At 39.2% G+C, this 14,375-nt stretch overlaps 1 protein-coding gene across 2 annotated transcripts in view; it reads left to right on the forward strand.

Annotated features, from left to right (window-relative positions):
• SMURF2 (SMAD specific E3 ubiquitin protein ligase 2) overlaps nucleotides 1–14,375 on the forward strand; it is a 55,517-nt gene that overhangs the window by 928 nt on the left and 40,214 nt on the right. The gene's annotated exons all lie outside the window — the stretch shown is intronic.

Raw genomic sequence — 14,375 nt, forward strand, 5'->3', positions numbered from 1 at the left:
GCTCTCTTTAAAAAATAAAATAAAAGTACAGAGAACTTAAGGGGACAGAGCTGTTCAAAACTGATGTAAGGCCCTCCCCCAGCAGGTAAATCATACCTTGTGTTCCCAAGTGTGAGTGCTGATGGTAAGCCATTGGAAAGCAATAGGTATTGCTTCAAATACTCTTATTTGCAGGATAGCAGATTTAACCAACTTTCAAAACAAATGTGTTTTAAAGAAACCTGAAGGAATTGGAATATTTACTTTAGGCACATCTGAAATATTTCCAGTTTGATGTCTAATAAATACAGATGTTTTCATACTTATTTTTGCAAGCATGCTGTTTTTACAGAGAAAAACAATGTATGCTTCGCTTTGGAAATACCTTAGACTAAATTTATAATCTAGCTTTCATTGAGTTGTGTGAGTACCTGCATAGTACACTTAGAAATAAAATTTGTGAACTAAGTGTGGCTGGGACCGATGCCTGGAGCAGTGCTGCCATGTTTTTACAGTGTTTTGAAGCTTTCTCATCAGGTTATTGCTTTATTGATGCAGTATTTTAATGCTTTTTTCCCTCTGCTGTGAGTGCTCAGACTTGCTTATCTTTGAAACGTTATGAATAGTTTGGAGCCTTTTGTAGAAGCATGGAAAATACTGTTCAGGCAGTTGTCTGCTTCACCTTTGGATTTTGTATTCTGTTTTGTTTTATTTTGATTAAGGATTAAGTGTGTCCTCTAATCCTGTCTTTGACAACATAAATATGTCATGGGGAGTGTAGTTGTGAGCAATAGGCAGTGGTTTTACGTGCTGAGGAGACGGAGTGGTTGTGCAATCGTTTCCCAAAAGAAGCAGGTACGTTCCTGAGGAATGTTTCTGAGTTTTTCATTACCTTGTTTTTTAGGAAGGGTGAATGCTGAGCACTGGATGTGAGCAGAGTTGCCTTTAGAGAGACATTTCCACATTTAGCATCTCTGTGCAGTTGCTGAGAACCAGTTCTGTTATTTGGAAGCTTACATGAAATATTGACCTATTTCTCAAGTTAGAAAGACTCGAGGTATTTCATGCTGTAGCAAACTGCCTGTTGTTTTTTATAAGGTCATTTGTTGTAGGGAAGTTTTATATGTTTAAGGAAAGCTGTTGCAAACATTTAATTTTATTAATTGAGCTGACATGTTGTCAGTTCTTGCCTAGGAATAGCTTTAAGTGTACTTTGTGGTTTTGATTACCCTTTTTGATTGGAAAAGCAGTTTGAGAGCTCATGAATTCTAAAACTGTTTGGAATTAAAAGAATCTGTATATTCCAATGTTTTAAAAAGTTTATTTTCAAACTTGCAAATGCTATATAATCTTAATTTTCCTTGGCTTTATGATGCTAGCAGTCTTCTGTTCTGGCTTGAATATTTTATAGGATTAATTCTGTAAACATTGTGTGATACTTATCTTTTCTATTCGTTATCTCTAAATTAGATACTATAGACTGAAAAAATGGATTCAAGAACTGGATTCAATTAGCAGTTTTTCAAGACATAAACATTAAAGGTTTAGATGGAAAACATTGTTTTGACTGACTGGATAAATGACAGGGTAATGTTTGATGTGAGGCCAAAAGCTGATCTGTAGCTGGTGCCCAACTTCTCAGTCGATCCTGAGGAGCCAAATAAAATATTTAACCTAGGCCTCATTTTGCAAAAAAAGGTTGATTCTTTGTTGGGACCTTAAGAAAGTTCTGAGAAATGTTTGGCATACCTTTACACTAAGTGTTTAACAGTTTATTTAGGTCTGGGTTCCATAACAGAGAAAAACCACAGCAGTGGCATACTTCTAGTAAGTTTTTATTTAGTTTGCAGTGCATCTGCGTTGAATGTTTCTTCAGAGGTTCTTCTTCTGCTCGTAGTTGTAGCTGTTGGCTGTAAATATCACTCCAGTGATGTGTGTCGGTGCATTTTGCACAGTCTTGAGCTGGAAAATTTCTAGTTAATTGTTAAAATATAAAATAAAAGGCCTTCTTTGATTGTAGCGTGGGTTACAATCAGACGTGTACAACAACGTGTAAGTTATTGCTTATGATTAAAATATAGGCCGTGTAATTTAAATTAGCTTGAGTCTAGGATTGCAGCGGTCTCCAAAATTTGTTAGCAGCTTGTAGTGACATTATCCAAGGAAGCTGTAATGCAAGGAAATTTCCTTCAACTCTGGGATTTTTATCATTGTTTTATCTAGATTGGTTCCTGAATTCTGTTTAAAACTTGAAGTGCAGTCATCCAGTCATCCTCTTCCATTCTTACTGTTTTTTTCTGTGTTTTGATTTATTTATGGATTTGTGGATATGCTGTTCTCCCTTCCAATCCCACCCTGAGTGTTGACGACTACATTGATCTTGTATTCTTCAAACTGAGGGATTAACCTTGCTTTCAGTTGCACAGTAAATATTTTGTCTCAATGTGTGAATTACCTGGAGCAGCAACATCTGACTGCTTTGACTTACAGCGATGGTTGTCTGAGTGAAGTCTGTAAGGCTGTCCTTATCAAACAGAAAGACATTTTTAAGTCATTTTGAAATGTTCAAAAGTGCATGGCTGCTAAAATATGAGTTGAATAAAGGTTGATGCGTAGTTAAATTTATTTCTGGTCTTGTAACTAGTGTTTGTTGTCAGAATAATTAACAAGTGAAGATGCTTTGATAGCCACAAAACGCAGTTGCACTGTACTGTACAAGGTGGTAATAAATATCCCACAGATAATATGGGAATGAGGTGGGCCGTGTTTGTTGGTAAGGAGTTGGAGGTAGGTCTGGCTTTTTCCTCTTACTGTAAGGCTTTCAGGTTCCCTGGCAGTTTGTTAATTAAGTTAATTAGAAAAGTAAAAGCATTGGATCTTTGTACTGTAGAAAATGGGCATCATCTCCTGCCTTTTTTGTTGAATTTATTGTATCTTGATGGATAAAAGTACCTACTGTATTCTGAAGTATCAAGGCCGTGGTTTTGTAGCTGACTGAAATGGTAATCAGACTTGTTTCTTCGGTCCTTGTAGTCGCTGGATTCATTTGGCCCTACCTGGTGTTGACTCCAGCAGCTATGTAGCTAGCTCTGTGATGAGTGCAAAGCTAATCTTAGCAAGAAAAAATGCTGTCTTGTGTTGAAGGGCTGTAGCATGAGAAACTGAAGAGAGGGCAGAACTGCTTGACCAGCGGCCTGTATTTAAATGGTCTTTAGTCAACAGTAAAACAATAGGGTTCCTTCAAGAAAGGTGTACTTGACTTAATGACAAGACTTACTGAAAACTAGTACTTAAGAAATTGGAATTGATAAATTACATGGTAGCGTGATTAAATGGCTCCAGTAATGACAAAGTCAATGGACATGTATGTAGTAAGATTGAATAGGGACTGACGGATTCTTGGCCCTCTGTGTTTTCATAAGTGTTGAGTGTGTTTTTTTCTGTATAGAGAGATATAAATGCTATACATTTCTAAAGTGTGTGTGTGTGTGTATATATATATATATCTGTGGATATTTCTATGCATATAAATCAGTTGTGGATCACACAGACTGCATAGGATTGTAATAAACAGCAGAGCAGTCTCATCAACTTATTTTAATGGGGTCCGTTTATATGACCAAGTTTTATTCATCTGGATATAAAATTTGTGTTCAGGGATATGCAGTGGTGTAAGTGGCAAGGAAAGCAGAGATCCAAATGGCTTTAGGGAAAGAAATCAGGGTACGAAAACCACCCAACACAAGCTTCCTATCAAAGGAGTAAAAAGACTCAATATTTGACTGTAGAATTAGGAAAACATTGTGTAAAAGATGTAGAGAGTTTGTGCTTGTAGGTAATGTATGGGACATGTGCAGGGGACAGACACGAAGCTTGCAGACAGTCCCAGAAAAATAAATCTGTCAGGGTTGGAAAATAAAATAGAAATCCTCGGGTAGAGAAACAGTGAGTAATTTTAGAACTGTACTTTTTGGTTGCATTTAAAGAGTTTCAGCTATAACATAATGTCTGTCTGCGTAGCTGAGTAACTCAATTAGCAGTGACAGATTCTTCTCTATTTTCTTTTTTGTTAATCACTAGAAATCTGACCAGGCCCCGGATGAAGATGTTGTGTCTTTGTGTCCTTAAGGTGAATAGGTTGGTTCCTAAAAGCAGGCAGCCTTCAGTGTTTTGTTCTGTTTTATCTCATGGCCTTTGAAGTGTATCCTTGCTTTGCCGTCTTACTTAAAATGACGTCTCATCTTTGGGCCGCATCTTTCTTGCGTGTTTGAAGAGGTGGGTGATTTCTGTGGGTGTCTTCCCTCCCATCATCACAATAATGAGGTGACCTGACTTCTGACTTGACTTAATGGCATGAATGTGTTGGTACGGCATCATTTATTACATCAAATGTAAATGCCCATGCTGTGCAATGCCTGAGATCATTTTGGTCACTTCTGAGAGGAAAGTAAAGAGTAATGTCAGTTACATTAGGTAATGCATGCAGAAGTAGCTCCTGTGTGTTTCTGCTATCAGCAGAGTGTGTTTCCTCCTTGGGAAAGAGGATCAAAATCATGTGGGATATTTGATGATAGAATGCTCAAGAAAACAAACTGTTGGCTTTTTCTGGCTACTTAAACTTTAAATGTGCTCAATGAAAGCAAAGATAAGAATGCTTGTAACTTTAAACAAGTCTTCTTCTGTAGATAACAAAGCTCAGGACCAAATAGCCTAAGCGTTATCATGTGAGCTTAAGTGGGGAAAATGACCCAGAATGGAGAACAGACATGAAGATCGTAAAAAGGATAAACCTGGTAAAGCTGGGATTTAGAGCCATTGACTTTCTGCCGGTGAACTTGGTTTCTCTTGAATATAAATCCACAGAAAACAATGGTTCTGTTTGGGCCTTCTGAGCCTGCACTTGGGGCGATTCAGGGTCAGTTCTATCCAAATGTTGTGCTGTGCTCTGTTCCAGCATGCTGCAGGTTCTTGGAAATTACTTTTTTCTACTTCAGACTACTTAAGAGATTTATTTTGGTTGTTGCTTAAGCAAATAAAACTAAAAGGGCTGATATCCCCCAAAGCGTGGAGAAGTTATTCACTCATTCAAAGTCCTGAAAGTGAAAGAAAAAGCAGTATTTGAGTTTAAATGGCTGTATCCTGTTAATTTTCTGGAAAGACTCTTGGCTGTTACTTATTTGACATGGCTGAGAAGGATTGTTTCCTTGCAGAAGGGAGAGTCGCTCTGGCCGTGGCTTTGGTGGTGTCACTTGCTGCTGTTCAGTATCTGCTATCCAAAATGAATCTGTTTAAGTTGTTTCAAACATGCAGAGCACGTACAGATTGTAATTTACAGGTCACAGTAAAAATACGTTACCAGATTCTGCCATCCCTGCTCAAATTAGCGTGTGCAGTGCCATACTGCCACAAGCAGCCAGTGACAGTGCCATGGTACAAGCATCCCTCTGCTCCGTGGTGGGCTGAAGAACATATGCAAGTTAAACCCAACCTCTTCCTCTTATTGCTGTTCTTTTTAAGTGGAGGTGTCTGGGCCTGTGTGTGAGCAGTGACTTCAGCCAGCCAGGTGCTCACAGAGTACCAGGTTGCTGGAGGTTGCCCTGCCCAGGGCAGGAGAAGCTTTTAAACCAGTGACATTCGCTCATTCTTGTTCTGCCTTGACCCAGATTTTACTATTACCAATGGAGTTAAATGTAGTCATGCTTAATTGTATCTTTTTTTTTTAAATCATACCTAGCTACTTGATTTGGAGTTTGGCATACAGCTAAGTTAATGAATACAATTATAGATGCAGTTGTGCTCATATTTAAGTGCAGGTGAGAATCTGCATCGGTAACAGAGACATTTCCTGAAAACTTGAGCCAGTGTGGTGACTTCAGTAAGAGAAAAGATCAGACTGTGTGCTTCTGTCACTGCGTGTGGTGAAACTGCTGCTCTGTGCAAACCATAGGACTTGAAGGGTGTCTGTGCAGTGTACTCAGTGCGTTTGCTGATTCCTTTGAGTAGCAGGTAGTGTGCTGCATGCAAGGATTTTGTCAGGAACATGGAAACGTACTAAAATGAATCATCTTTTTTTCTTGCTGGGGAAGGAAGCTGAATCTGGGTTAGAGTACCTATGAAAGCTGCTTGTTTTACAGATAAATATGTCATAAAATGTGTGTTTAAAAGAACTAAATGTGTCCAGGTAAAATGCGTGGAATTACATTCATGCATAACTGCCTGGGATTAGAAATTTATTGTGTCAATTATGCCAAATATTTAGGTGTCCTTATGGCAAATAGTTCTTCAATTCAACTCTAAACAACAAATTTTCTTTTTTTATTGTTCTGAAGCAATTAATTTTATACTGTGTGTAAATCTTGCTTTCCAGAAAAACAGATTTTACCCATAATTTCCCCCAATGGTTTTATTAAAACAAAGTTTTATGGGTCTGAATAGGATACTGTATGCAGGACTACACGGTTAGCAACATTGTGCCTAGCTGTAGTAATATGAAGGTATCCCTTTTTTTTGTTTAGTGGCTAAATAAGTACTTCTGTCTTAATTTATAAGACGTGGCTTAAGAAATGGTGTAAAAATTCAGCTGCAGGGACTGTGGTGGCAGAAGAGACAAAATCAGGAATCTTGGTGAACAGAACCTTTGGCTGTATATATCACACATCTTTGTAATGTTGGCCAGGTGCGTATGTGTAGATTGGGGAATATTGCTGTTGACCTCCACTTAAGCTAATTAATGCTGCTGCACATGCAAAGTGCCCACGTGTTCTTCAAGAAGCAAAGGGCATCTGTAAATTCAAGATGCTATGCAGTAACTTGGGCTTGCCTTAAAGAGCTGGATATTTGTCCAAAAGTTCAAGGCTTTAAATGTTTGTGATGGCAGTAGTGCAGGAGTGGCTATGTTATGATGTCATGTTCCATTGTAGCCCTTCTGTGAGAATCTCTCACATATCAGATCTCTGCTTAAGAACTGGGTCAAAGGATGATTTTAAATGATGTTGGTTTCTGCTTTATTCTGCAGGAAGGATAAAGAGAGCCTTTTAGGAAAAAGTGACTTACAGTCATTTTCAGTCATATAAGCACCATTTCTGGCTTGCCATGAAGTAGCTGTGCAGTTTCCCCTCCTTCCTTCTGCTGTCTGTTCCCTCAGTTCATAACACTGTCATACTACCTGCCTTGGAAGGAGCTGCTGAGGGGAGCTTAACATTCCCATCATCCTGTCAGAGACAGGGAAGTTTCTGGTGTCCCTTCCTTGCAGCACGTGGTTATTCTGCCTGGGGAGCTGCTGTATGTTCCATTTATCCATGTCTTGCTTCTGTGGCCATGGGATAGTGAAGAAATTTCACTGGTGAGATCTGAATGCGGCACTGTGAATACGTGCCTCAGATTTCCTCATTACAATACTTATCATTTTTCCTGCAAGTTTCTTTCCTCTGGTGTATTGTCCATCCTGTAGAATAAGTCAGCTATTTCCTGTGCATCCTCGTAATGCAACTTAATCTATGCAGGACAGTGCTTTGGACCCCTTCAAAAGCCTTATATTTTAAGTAGGTTTGTTGACATTCGGAAACACATTTGAGCAGGTTTTAACAGTGTGGCCCAAGACCGGAGGTTTCCTTGCTCTGCACCTGCATCACTGTGACAGAGCAGCACTAAATGGAGAGTTGGCCCTGGGCAGTTGGACCTTGTGAGCATTTGTTCCCTCTGCACTTCAGCAGCGTGGTGAGTAGGAGCGCCTGTTCCCTTGTAGCTTGAATACAGTTTGTGTGTGAGCATCTTAGATTTTTCTTTGCTGTCAGTGGATTTAGAGCTATGCTTGAGCCTGTAATACCAAGCTGAAGCTTTTACACCGGCTATAACAGCCAATGAAAACAAATGGAAGCGCTGGCTAAGTTACGCTGCCTCTTAACAGATACTTTTCATGCTCAGTGCCTAATTTGGGCAGAATTTATTTGGAGAAGAGTCTGTTAAAGTGATTTCAGGGAGATTAACATTTTATGTCACACATCTTGAATTGGTGGACCTTATCAGACAGGGGCCCGCACCAGGCAGATGTCTCTGAGTCAGCAGAGGAGTGCTGCCAGATTCAGGGACGGCGGGGACAGGAGCTGAGCACACCCAGACTGCTTGTCCTGTTAATGCTCAACTTGGGGGCGTGAAGAAGGGCATTAACCAGAGTACTGAGGGTTCAAAAGTTGGACGAGGGTGGAGAAAAAGGGCGTAAACTGGAACAAGGAACGCCTGGGACAAACAGACGGGAGGTGGAGACTGATTTTGGCAGGATGAGATGCTGGGAATATTTTGATGCCCGGACTCTTAAGGTTGCAGCAGTGAACAAGACTCAGGCTTGCAGGGGCAGCACTAATTCTCACGTTTCCAAGGTTTTTAGCAAGGTTTTGAGCTTTTAGCTGAAGCAGTTTTTAATAAAAATACTTGATTCCAAGCAATGATGCCTTGATTGCTTCTTTCAGTTAATAGGTGATAACAGATGGAATCTGTAGATTTTAATGTTTCCTTGAGTAATCTACATGCCATATATTTGCAAAGGTTTTGGAGTTGAGAGATCTTCTTTTCAGTAAAGAGTGACCTGCTCTTGCTGAATTAGTTGTGTGGAAGATTTGACCTATTTTAGTTCTTTTTCTTCATTTGATAATTAATATATTTGTAACTACTTCAGTGGTAATCATCAATGTCTTCTGATTTTGCGTTTTCTGTGAAGATATCTTTATAGAAGAGGAGGGCCTCTAGATTTACATGAGGTGTCACCACCAGATGTGTACAGAACCAGCTTATTGCATTAATTGATTGCTGACAAATGCACTGTGCTTTGCTTGTACCCAGCAGACTGCACTGTGAGGAGCGCTGATGGTTGCTGTCCTGCTGTCTGCTAAACACATACATGCACAAATGTGCAAAAGCACTAAAACTGTGAAGAAAGAAATCAGAAATGGAATGTAGGGCAGGTGCATCTCCAACAAGAGAGAGGCACTGACTTTTATTAATTCTTGTGGAGGTGTCCTCAGAAAATGGCTATATATAGACAAAGTGAGGAAAAATTTAAAAAATGATGTCAGATGTGTTTTTTTAGTTAACTAAAAGTAAATGAACTGATGGAATGCGAGACTGCTTGGTTTCACTGTAAGGAAACTTACGCTTAGTTATGAAGAAAAGCAATTAAAAAACAAGTTTATATTTGTGCAGTGTAACTTGCTGATGATTACAGTGCTACTTTTTTCTTCCAGTGTAACTGATAAAAATCCAAACAAAATCTGCTCCTATGAAGACATTGTTCCCCAAAAGCTGCTCCTTTCCACACCTCCTTGAGCTCTGGGCAATTATAAAGCTATTAAACACTTTATTTTTTCAGCTGATCCCCTTTTCCCCTGTGGAAGCCCTGACTCCTTCCTAGGGAGTTGTTTAGCAATCCCAGGGATGTTGCTGGCTTGAACTTTCCAGAGCTAGAGGTCGTTCTCAGATGCACTGCGTGCATCGTCTTTGTGCTGAAATGAGCATGGTTCCATAGTGAGACTGAGAGGTGAGCTCTGTCTGTTGCAGACATGAACTTAAATAGCTACAGAATCGAGCACAGTTTTATTAGAACAGTGCTAACAATATTTCATGGAAGTACCTTTTTCTAATTGGATTTTTTGTTATTTGAACACCTAAATATTATTATTATTTTTCTTAAAGGTCATTGTTTCTTCATTGTATGGAGTTGTTTTTTAAACTTCTTAATTAAAATATTTACAATATAGCTATTTTTGTTACGGTGAACCATTTATTGTTTCAGAAGTGAATGAATCATGTATTCTGGGTTATTTTTTCCTGGCAGATATTTTTCTTTAATGATTACTCAGGGCTAGCTTGAACTGTGCAGATGAATAATACTTGAAATACAGTATCTGATTCATCATTGCAAAGGCTACAATGAAGAACCTTGTAAAAAAATATATATATACAATATATACATATAGAACTTTTTCCTCTATTTGTAGGAACAGTACCTTAAAGGAACTGGACACGTTTTGCCAGGTGAGCAGCAGGACGTCCTGCCCATCACCAGCAACTCCTTTGTTTGCCCCAAGCTAACCACAGAGGTGTACTTTTCACCTATAGGTTTGCTAAATCACTGTCAACTGCTCTGAATTGGCTTTTTCCTGCATCCAGGAATCTCTTGTGCTCCACCACCTCTTATTTTAGGAACTTCCTATGACTTTTCATTCATACCATGTGATAAAAATGTTGTTTTTGCCCGTTGGTGCCTTCCTCCCTGTATCTATATTCCAAAAGCGATGCTACCTATAGCTGTTCTGGAGTTTGTGCACTTGATTTTTCATATTTCTTTTTACTATTTTAATTTTCATGTCTGAAATCTGTTGGTGTTGGTTTGCATGTTATATGGATATTTTCTTGAACAAAAACATCAGTGGATGTCCTCAGCTGGTCTACAAATAAGCAGATATAGTTTAGTTTAGTTCTGGTGGCAAACTGAGCAGAAGCCATTGGAAGGGCAGTATGGAACCTGCAGGTAGAACACGGCCATTCAGAGCCAGTCCCAAGGGAGAGCTCAGGTACAGCACCTCAGATCACCAGGAATTCATGGAGCCAGATCCGAATGCTGGAAATGAGTAAGCAGTTCCATGGTCCTCTAAAAATGGGAAGAAAAAAAAAAAAGAAGAGGAATGTAAATACTTTTTTTATTTTTTTTTCCACTTGGGTGGGGGAGAGTAGATGTGTTCTGGTGTTTTTGTTGATTATACTGAGTTGTACGATATTTGGAAGGGTAGAAGTATCAAAATAGCATCCAACATGGGCATTAGGTGAACTCTTGAGCTTTTTAAAGTGCAGTAGGAATTCTGGGCGCCTAAAAAGGAGTGACTCCACTTGTTGCATCTGCATAACTGATGTGTGTAATGCAGAACGTAAAGACAAATTCTGGTAGATTTTGTTTAGGATTAGAAGGGTCGCACAAATTGTTTTTCCATCTATTTCCCACACTCCATGCAGGCAGGTTGTTTTGGTTGTTGGGCTTTTTTTCTTTGAAAACAGAACATATTTTTCTGTAGCCCCTACCCTGCCCTTTTAAGCTGCTGTCCAGACAAATATTTATAAACAGAAAGTAATGCAGTTTTCTTCTGCATGCACAAAGCCCTTGGGAAAATGAAATGTTTTAGTGTGTGAGGCATTTAATATTTTGTTCTGCTCAGATTTATCTTTCGAAGAGATGTGGAAGTCTGCCTTAAAACTTGAATACATTCCCCGTGAGCTTATATTACCTTCACTTAAACTAGTCAGACTTCTACTGCTGAGACTCACGAATTCACAGCCAGAATGACCAGAACAGCAAATACTACTTAAAAAAAGTAGTGGTTACTGGGTAAACTGGTTTCAGCTCAGTTGCTGTGGATAAATTGATTTTGCTGTTGCTTTAAATCTACGTGTTGGTATTTTGGCAGAGTAAGAAAAACAAGGATATTAGAAAGTAATTTACTGCAGTGGGATTAGTAAAGAGTTCTGTTTCTGTGATTGGGGCAGAACAGGATGGTTTAGATGTGTCTGATAAACAGGACGAGGTCTAGTCTGACAGCTGGCAACAATAGTTTTTGCTCAAAGTCAGGTGTACTAAATTAGCAAATCTATTACAAGGATACAGGAGAAATCTCACAGAAGACAGCCTTGTAGGCAGAAGTGTTGCCAAATGGGAAATGATTCATCGTCTCTGAATGGGATGAGCACTGAGCAGAAGCAGTTTAAACCTCAGACTGCTTTGGCTCATAAACCACCAAATATGTGATTAACACTTTATCTTCTCCAATCCTGTGTTTTTTATTGTCTCCTGAGCAGCAATCTATATTTAGGATCAAACCACCAGGCTCACTGTTAGTTCTAATTTCTGCTTTGCAAGTTGCAGCTTACATGGGATTTTTAACAAAATCATGAGCTGTTTTCATGCATTTTAGATGTACTCCATTCTTATGACCCTTCAGCAATATTTCTTCCTAGCGAGGACTGTTACACATCTGGAATGCAAGTATGACGTGAGGGATGCTGGCAGAGCTTGGTAAAACAGAGTAGTGGATTTTTGCTCTTAATGTTCAGTGAAAATAAATGATTAGCTGGAGATGTAGTTTAACGTAGTGTGCCAGTTCCAGGGCAGCCATTGCAATTTAATTTTTAATAGTTGAAAATCTTGTATCTACATAATACTGACAATGCCATTACTATTGTACAATACGTGAAGAATAGGCCAGGTGTGTCAGATGTTCAGAACAGGAAATAGTGTTTGGTTGTATCATCTGTAAGATCTGTAGATGACAGAGAAACTAAAGGAATTTGAAGGTGTTCGTTATTAAATAACTGGGATGTAAGAAGACAGTTGTGAGAGGGAAAACGGTTTTGCTTGGTAAGTTACTGTATTGTTTAGAAAATATTTATATGTTTCTCAGGCCTGAGACAGCACTCTGTTAGCTCCTGAGATATCCAAGGAGCAATGTGCCCCAATGTAAGGATTCCTCTGGAAAACTGGCCTTCTCAGCCTTGGCTCCTCCCTTACATGTGCAGCCTTATAAGAAATGGTACAAATCTTCTGCCATATGCTCCTTACTAAATATATATATATATATATATATATATATATATTTGGCAGGATAGGGCTGGACTGGGTTACCTGAGATCTTTAACAAGATGTGTGATTGTGACCTTGCTTTTCCATGTGTACTTTCTATGAGCTGTTGATGTTTATAGTATTAGATTTCTGTAGGTAGAGGTGCAGGTAATCAGAGACATAAGCTTGACAACCACGTAAAGGTATAGAGATTCCACAGATCTTTCTGCTGACCCTATTCTTTTGTGTAGGCCCTTAATAAATACGTAGGACAAGATTAGGCTTCACTGAACTGCCAAGCTGAAGAGAGAGGCAGCTCCCAGAGCTGAAGGCACTTCACTGCAAACACTTCTTTCCTAGAGAAGTACATGGAGAACTCACACATAAATGTTTCAACTACATTAAAGGAGGAGGCAGGATTCTTACTTTATCAGGGAGACAGATCACAATCCATGTCTAAAGTTGTGGATGCTGCTGGTACTGAAGGAAGATGTATGTAGAGTACATCAGTCATCAGTATTCCCCCAATATAATATGGTTTCAGTACATCAGGTTGTAGTAGAACAAAATTATGCTTTGAAACTTGGGAAATACCCAGGTTTGTCCTTCGTTAGTGTTCGTTTTCACCAGTGATAGTGTTGAGATCACGATCTTTGTGAACTTTCTATGTTGTTTTATTTTTCAAGGAATCATTTAAAAATTCTTTCAAATATTTCAAGTTTCTGAAATGCCAGGACGTTTTTTTTTTCCCCTGAAGAAAGTTGTTGCCTTAGCTGCTGTCATGTTTAGGACTGATTTCTTACAAAGCAGCTGGCAATGCTTTTATTGGTACCGACTCAGTACAGCATTTTGCTGAAGAGCAGCCTGAGACTTACTGTGAGTATGAAGGTAAATAATGTGCGTGTTTTGGGACTGGTTTTGTTTTTTTTTTTCTTCTGCCTCTTCCCAGGCAAGCCCCAGCAGCAGCAGCATCCCACCAGGACCGTGTTTGTAGCAGCAGAATTTTGAGACTTCCTGTTTAAATCAAGTGTGTGGCTGTCCTGACAGACAGAGCGGTCCTGGAGTCTGAAAAGCTTCTGGTGCCTGCAGCTCCTGCTAGCCAGGACCGGGGTTAGCTGCAGGTGCCTCTTGTCTGAAGGCCTTTTGAAAATTCAGGGCATTTTTGTCTGGTTTGTAATTAGATCATGAATTTCTTTTGTTGTTGCCTCCATTACAGCTCATTCAGAGGGTGGAGAGTTTCACTGCAGTGAGACAAATCGCAGCGCTCTGCTTCTTATTAGCGAGGTTCTTTCCCCCCAGCACATTAACATAGGTACATGGAATAGATCAGAATAGGGCTATGATTTGTTACCTCTATTAGCTTTTTTTCCCCCATTCCTGTTCTTATCAAAGGAGGCTGAGAAATCTGTGGCTAAATTTCCATGTTAAATTTATTTACTCATCCTCAGAGGAAGAATCCCATGTTTGCTAAATATTTGGGGGCATGCGACCTGATAATTTGGGACTAATTACTGCAGTCTACCCTGGGCCTTGTTTAAAAACTAACTGCTGGGATTTGTAACAAGTTTTTAAGGACTGAGGTAAGAATTCAGCATAATGATTCTGAAGAGATTGAGGTAAAATATCCCCTTTTTCTGAGATCTTAAATACTGTTTTATTTCTGCATTTCTAGGATAATAGAATTAATGCTCATAAAATGCTCGTACTTCTCTCACATCTGAATATAATAACCACATCTGCAGGTTTCAGACTACTTAATCTTGGTGACTTTGTTGTGGTGTTGTTTTTTTGTTTTTTT

Source organism: Lagopus muta, chromosome 18 (genome assembly GCF_023343835.1).
Source record: "Lagopus muta isolate bLagMut1 chromosome 18, bLagMut1 primary, whole genome shotgun sequence".
In the NCBI taxonomy this organism is placed as follows: Eukaryota; Metazoa; Chordata; class Aves; order Galliformes; family Phasianidae; genus Lagopus; species Lagopus muta.